The 7,866-nt window shown below is 44.7% G+C and overlaps 1 long non-coding RNA gene across 1 annotated transcript; it reads left to right on the top strand.

The window, feature by feature from the left end:
• The first annotated feature begins 1,123 nt into the window (after positions 1–1,123).
• On the top strand, positions 1,124–3,336 carry LOC141063185 (uncharacterized). The gene is made up of 2 exons (XR_012224829.1): positions 1,124–1,971; positions 2,050–3,336. It is a non-coding gene; the product is annotated as an uncharacterized lncRNA (long non-coding RNA).
• The last annotated feature ends 4,530 nt before the right edge of the window (positions 3,337–7,866 follow it).

The following is a 7,866-nucleotide window of genomic DNA, read 5'->3' as shown; positions in this document are numbered from 1 at the left end:
AGCAGAGGGCACGGTGATGTGGTTAGTGCACGCTGCGCCCCCTGCAGTCTGAACGTCACTGACAGATGATGTGCCAGACAGCAGCAAGCAGCGATGGACTGGGGGACAGGTGAATATCTCAGGTGCCAGCAGTGACACCGGCACCTGGCCCCCAGCGACGGAGAGATGAGTATGTCATTTTTTTATTTTTAAATGCAGCAGCAACAGCACATGGCGGCATAATCTATGGAGCATCTTATGGGGGCAGCACATGGGGGCATAATCTATGGAGCATCTTATGTGAGCAGCACATGGGGGCATAATCTATGGAGCATCTTATGTGAGCAGCACATGGGGGCATAATCTATGGAGCATCTTATGGGGGCAGCACATGGGGCCTTAATCTATGGAGCATCTTATGGGGGCAGCATATAGGGCCATAATCTATGGAGCATCTTATGGTGGCAGCACATGGGGCCATAATCTATGGAGCATCTTATGGGGGCAGCATATAGGGCCATAATCTATGGAGCATCTTATGGGGGCAGCATATGGGGCCATAATCTATGGAGCATCTTATGGGGGCATAATCTATGGGGCATCTTATGGGGGCAGCATATGGGGGAATAATCTATGGGGAATCTTATGGGGGCAGCATATGGGGGCATAATCTATGGAGCATCTTATGGGGCAGCATATGGGGGCATAATCTATGGAGCATCTTATGGGACCATAACCTTTATGGAGAAGCATATGGGGCATATTATTCTATGGAGCATCTTATGGGGCCATTATTAACCTTTGTGCCGCAATATATGGGGTGTATTTTGTATGGAGCATATTATGGGGCCATCATGAACTGTATGGAGCATTATATGGGGCTCCTGATTCAATATGGATATTCAAAAACATTTAACCTGTCTCAATTAATTTTACTTTTATTGGTATCTATTTTTATTTTTTAAATTCACCAGTAGCTGCTGCATTTTCTACCCTAGGCTTATACTTGAGTCAATAAGTTTTCTGAGTTTTTTGTGGCAAAATTAGGGGGGGTCGGCTTATACTCGAGTATATACGGTAAGCCTTCTTCAAATCGCTTTTTGAAATCACAACTGTGCTTTAAATTCAAATCAGTCTCAAATATTTGATATATTGCAAAAAATCTAAAATATAATATAAGATAACTTGCAAAAAATACACAGCGGATGTGATTGTTCTACAATTCTAAATTGGTAGCTTGTCAGGAGTAATTAGGCCTTGCTCACATTAGAGTATTACACGACCGAGTGCTATCCAATGTTTTATCAGGACTCCACCCAATGATATACTATGGGGCAGTACAGATCTGGAAATATCAGAGGTTAAATAACCTCTCCCACATCCTCCCCCTCAGTGTTCTTTCCTGTCCCTACTAGGGAGGAAGAGGCCATCCATAGTGGGCTGTGCCAGCAACAGTCACCGGGGGGGAAATAGATTCGAGCAAGGGAGCAGACTTACCTCTCCTCCCTGAGCGCTGCTCTCATCTCTGTTCAGGACTCGGGACCCCCCCTCCAGTCTGCTTCTTCAGGTAAAGTCTGTGGGGGATTCTTTGGCTGGAGGCCTCGCTGAGCTCTCCAGCCTCCTCTCTGGTGGTGCGGATCCAGGCTGCGTGTCGCGGTGGGCATGCATGCGCGAGAACTTCCGGGTCTGAAGCCAGCGGCAGGAGGTGACATCACATGCCGGCCAGCTTCAACATACAGAGGCAGGATTCTTGCGTTCCACGTTAGAACGCATAAGTATTGCAGTGCAGATGGTGTCGGCGGGCCCCACACACACCTGGAGATCGGATGAAGGAGGTCCTCTAATCAGAGGACAGGTGCTTTAGTCCGATTGCCCATATAAGAGCCCTGGACAATGAGGACATCTAAGGTAGGACCACTGTGTGTTAACAGCAGGGAGATGTCAGGTTCCTCTCACTCTGTGTCTGCAGATCTCAGCACCCTCCCGGTCACAGTAAGTAAACTTTCACTGGGTGTCCATTCCCTGTGTGCAGGTTTAGAGCCTTATTATTCCGTCTCCCCTTTCTTGTAGGGGGAGAAGAAACCTGCACCAGGAACAAGTCCAAGACTTCTCGGAGATGTGCAGTCTGTACAAAAAAAGCTGGCCTCTTCGCATATGAAGGCATTATGCAGAGAGTGCACTCAGAAAGTCATCAGGGAAGAGCAACCATCCTTGATGGAAGAAATTAAGGGCCTAATCAAACAGGAGATAAAAACCTCCCTGGCCACTTTTTCCCAGCCTAAACCTTCACCCACTATCCTTTGAGAAGCTAAAAGGAGGAAGCTTAATATAGAGGAAGAAGGGAATGATGACTTGGGATGAACCGTCGATCCCAGACAAGCCTCTGGAAGAAGGCAAATTAATCCTGGACCCAGAGGTCTCCCAGCAGGAGACATTATTTCTCCACATGTGATATAGAGGAACTCTTCACGGCAGTAAGGAGGACCGTTGAGGGGAAGACTGCCCAGACGGTACAGGAAGAAATGTTAGGGGGTCTCTGTTCTAGAAAGAAACAGGTATTTCCCATTCACAAAAACATCCGGGACATGGTGCTAGATGAGTGGGAATCCCCAGAAAAAAGGCTAACCATTCCAGAGATGAAGGACAGGTTCCCTGTGGGTGATGAAATTGCATCATGCTGGTCAAAAATTCCAAAAGACATCAAGATTGCACGTGTAGCTAAAAAACATGCTACCATTTGAGGATGCCTCACAGTTAATGGGATCACTGGAACGCAAGATGGATGGGCTACTGTGGAAATCATGGGAAAACCTCATCATCTTTATTAAATACCAACACCATATCTACCTGTATGGCCCAATCGATGTACCGTTGGCTGGGGCAGCTGGAGGAACACCTGTCTACGGTACTCCCAGAGAGGAAATCCTAGCTTCTCTACCTCTCCAACAGAAGGCAACAGGGTTCTTAGCTGATGCCTCTGCAGAATCCGTAAGAGTAGCAGCATGATCGTCAGGGTTATCAAACTCTGTGAGATGAGCACTTTGGCTAAGATCCTGGAGCGGCGACATGACTTCAAACCTGAAGTTGTGTTTTATCCCCTTCAAAGGGAAATACATGTTTGGTCCTGCCCTCAAAGAACTGTTAGAGAAGACTTCGGATAAGAAAAAGACCTTACCTGAGCCTGGGAATACTAGGAAAAGGCACTTTCACCCCCAGAAAGAGCATACACCTCAGTACAAGGGGAAGGGAAAATCGGGTCACTGGAGCCACCCGAAAGGGGAAAAAGGCAGAAATATTTATCTTCCCCACTCCCAGAGACAAAATAAGCTATGACGTCAATTCAGTAGGAGGTTGCATCTCAAACTTCCTTCCACAGTGGCACAAGATCTGTTCAGACCAATGGACTCTAACATAAGGGAAGGAATAAATATAGAGTTTGCCTTGTATCCTCCAAAAACAATAAAGACAATGCGACTGTTAACAAACCTAGAGTGGACCCACTGGATCGAGGTACCAACTGACCCTGGGCAAGCTGGCCAGGTGAAACCGACCCCTAAACAGGGACTGTTAGGGGCAGGCCCAGGAGGAAGGTATAACACAATTGCTAGTTCCAAATGATTGACTCGAGGACAAGGAGAAGAATTTAGGGTACTCACCGAGAGCTGAGCAGCCGCAAAGAAACACAGGATCCAGGACAAGGCAGAGTTCACAGAGGGGGCGAGATCCTGGGCTGTGCAGAGCATGACCTGGCAGGCGTACAGGGACAGAGCAGGACAAACGCTGGAAAGTGTACTCGGAGAAATCAGAGCAGAGCACTCACTGGAAGCATAAAGGGATAGAGCAGAGTACGCACTGGAAGTGTACAGGGACAGAGCAGAGTACGCACTGGAAGTGTACAGGGACAGAGCAGAGTACGCACTGGAAGTGTACAGGGACAGAGCAGAGTACGCACTGGAAGTGTACAGGGACAGAGCAGAGTACGCACTGGAAGCGTACAGGTACCTGGGAAAGCACCTACACAGGCAAATGCAGGAAATCATAGGTGGTGAGGAACAGCTGAAGCAGTCTGATATACCTGACACCAGGCACCCAGCGAGATCACTTCTTGGTCAGGACTCTAGCCGAAGCCTAGTGCACCCGGCGAGTGCACATGCGTGGACAGCGAGGAACCTGGGGAGGCTGCAAGGCCGGGAGCACAGTGCCCCGATCCCAGCAGAGGAGCGCTCTGATCCCAGCAGCACGTCGGGAGACCGGAGTGTGGGCGGACATGGTGGTAACAGCGACTCTTCTCTCCAGCCGTACAGTCCACCTTGATAGCGGAAGTGAAGGGCCTATTGTCTACAAAGGTAGTCTCCATAGTCCTAGAAAGGGAAAGAAACACCGGACATTACTCAAATCTGTTTGTCATAAACGGTGTTATAATCAATTTGAAACCCCTGAACAGGTACATAACATACAGAAGATTCAAGATGGAATCTGTCAGGTCAACAGTACCTCTGATTGGGCAGGATTTCATCATAGAGACAATAGACCTACAGGATGCATATTGCCACATCCCGATCCATCCAACTAATCAGAACTTCTTAAGATTCTCAACTGCCCTGGGAGAGCACTCAGTCCATTATCAGTTCAATGTCCTCCCATTCGGTCTATCCTCAGCCCCACGGATCTTCACAAAGATCATATCAGAGGTCATGGCATACATTAGAGGTCAGCACATATGCATAGTTCCATACCTTGACAATTTCTTATTGGTAGCTCCTTCAGTAACTATGCTACAAGAACATCTATAGATGATGACCCAAATCTTATCATCTCTAGGCTGGATAGTGAACCTCAAAGTCAGATATGGTTCCTGCAACAACAAAGACATTCTTGGGAGTCCTACTAGACTCACACAGCCAAACATCTTTCTTGCCCAAACAGAAATAGATCTTGTTCAAATCAAAGATACAGATACTACAGAGCAAGAAAGTGATGTCATTAAGATGGACCATGTCGGTTCTCGGATCCATGACATCCTGCATCCAGATGGTAGCATGGGCACAAACATACACCAGAATGCTTCAGACGCACATCCTGGCAAACCAGAATCCTTGGACAAGAAGATCCGGATGCCACCTCGCATAAAGACCTCGTTGACATGGTGACTAAAAACAAAGAATTTGAACAGAGTGGTCCCCTGGATGCAAGACGCAGCGATCACTATAAAAGTAGACATCAGCGGGAAAGGATGGGGAGCCATGGTCTCCCAACACTTATTCCAGTGATGCTGGTCAGATGAGAGAGGACAACAATCCTCAAACTTCAGGGAAGTGAAGGCAGTAGAGGAGGTACTGAGGACCGCAGTAGCCGTAGTCCAGGATACCCATGTCAAAATATACTCAGACAACATGACAACATTTTCCCACCTTCATCAACGAATTACAAGGCACGAAGACCTGAAGGCAATATCAACCAGAATATTATCATGGTCCGAAGAACATCCTCTCTCCCTGTCTGCTCTGCACATAAACGGTGCGGTAAACATACAGGCCGATTTTCTGAGCAGAACATAAATTCATCCATGGGCATGGAGTCTAGACTCCGAGGTCTTTCAGATACTGACCAGAAGGTTAATATCATATAACTAAAATTATATTAACACCTCAAATACATATTTATCGTCGCCTCCGGAATAACCTGACCTATAAAACTGTTATGCTAGTTTGGTGCCTCAGAGATTAATGTAAATAAAACACGACGCAAAAACTATGCTTTTTCATCATACCGCTGAACAAAAAGCGAAATAAAACTCAATCGAAAAGACAGTTGTAAATAAAAATGGTATAGCTGAAAATGCAATATTGTCCCGCAAAAAACAAGCTGCCATACAGCTCCATTAGTGGAAAAATAATAAAATGTAGTTCTGAGAACACTGCAATACAAAGACAATTTTTTTTTCTATAAAATTGTTTTTATTCTGTAAAAGCATCAAAACATTAAAACATAAATGTGGTATCACTATAATCTTACTGATCCTAAAAATAAAGCTGTGTTATCAATTTCATCACACGGTAATAAAAGCTGCATAAAAAGTGACCTCAAAAAAACAATTTAATTGCTGGGTTTTTTTTCATCCTGGCACCCAAAAATCAGAATAGAAAGTGATCAAATAATTTTAGGTGCCTGAAAATATTACCACTAAAACTGTCAACTCGTCCTGCAAAAAACAAGCCCTGAGATGACTCTGTCTGCAGAAGTATAGAAATATTATACTTCTTAGAATATGGCAATGCAAAAAATTTGTTATTGTGCGATAGCAGCCAATCATAGAAAAACAATATCAATCTGGTATCACTGTAATCACATTAGCCCCAAATCTAAAGTTGCCTGATCACTTATAATACCACATGAGGAATTAAAAAAAAAAAATAAATTCTTGACCTATTATTGACTTGTTCATTTTGCCTCCCAAAAATCGCAATAAGGCTCTTCTCACATTTATCCTGCGCTCTACCCTGACTGCTTACACTGGGGTTTCCACGTAAATCTCTGAAATATGTGATTCAGATGGAACCCCAGCGGATGATTCCCTATAATGCAGATGGAGACACTGTGGAGACCGTCTTTTTAAACTTGCTTAAAACAGCCATCAGCCGGAGTTTTATGCACCTCTGGGAAGAATGAGACCTACCTCTGAACAGAGGCCAGATGGAATTAAGAGTAACTCTGCTCCCTCCTTATAGTGAATGCATCCTTCAGGGGGTTTCATCTGAATCATGTAATTCGGAGATCTAGATGGAATCCCTGATATAAGTGCTCAGGACAGAGTGCAGGATAAATGTGATACCAAATGTTATGGTAAATTTTCCCCAAAAAAGCTTCAACTCAATCTATAAAAAAAGCAAGTCCCCATTCAGGTGCCTCATCTGTCAATGGAAATATAGGTGGCATTAGCATTACTGGTAGTACAAAGGAAAAGTGATATGACCCATTGCCCCCAAAAGAAATAATGAAAATTCTGCTCTCATAAATCTAAATGCCCTTCTCCCTTCTGAGCCCCACAGTATGCTTAAACCGCACTTATCATCCACGTTTAGCATTTCTGTAGTGATGAGAGCCCACTTAATTTACTAGGTCCATATTTGCAGAAGCACAAGCTGAGCACAATGTATGGGTACTACAACTTAAGGGCACTACACTGGCAGCTTTGCAATTTTCACTTAGCAACATTCACTGCTGCTTGTTTCTGGCAAAGACCCATGGATTTAAGAAAAGTCACTAGATCTGTAGATAAATTCCCAGAGGGGTGTATTTTCCAAAACGGTGTCACTTAAGGAGGGAGTCTGCTCTTCTGACACTTCGAGGCACTGTATATGGAGTCTGAAAACTATTATATGATTATTTTGCCTACAAGAATCAAATAGTGCTCCGACCCTGACGAGTCTCGCCCTGTGGCTAAGCAGTACAGTACAGCCACATATGGGGTATTGCCACGTACAGCAGAAGTTGTGTGACAAATTTTGGTGCCATGTTTACCCATTTTACAGTGTGAAAATGTAAAATCTGGGACTAAAACAAAATTTTTGTGGGAAAAATAATTTTTTCTTCTCCACTGAATGATATAAAATTCTATGACACCAATAGTGTCAATTTGATCACTGCACCCTAGATTAATTGAGTGAGAGGTGTAATTTGTAAAATGATGTACCTTATGGAGGGGTTCGCTGTTCTGGCTTCTCAGGGGCTCTCCCAATGTGCCATGGCACCTTCAAAGCATTCCATCAAAACTCCTATATGGCACCTCTTCTTTTCTGATCTTTGCACTGTGCCTCAAAAGTAGTTTTGACCACATATGGGGTATTGCTGTATTTAGGAGAAATTGTATAACACATTTTGTGGTCC

The sequence above is a fragment of the Dendrobates tinctorius genome, unplaced genomic scaffold (assembly GCF_039654945.1).
Source record: "Dendrobates tinctorius isolate UK_male_01 unplaced genomic scaffold, ASM3965494v1 ptg000246l, whole genome shotgun sequence".
NCBI lineage: Eukaryota > Metazoa > Chordata > Amphibia > Anura > Dendrobatidae > Dendrobates > Dendrobates tinctorius.
The sequence above is the reverse complement of the archived record's forward strand: the minus strand, read 5'-3'. Positions and strand labels throughout refer to the sequence as shown.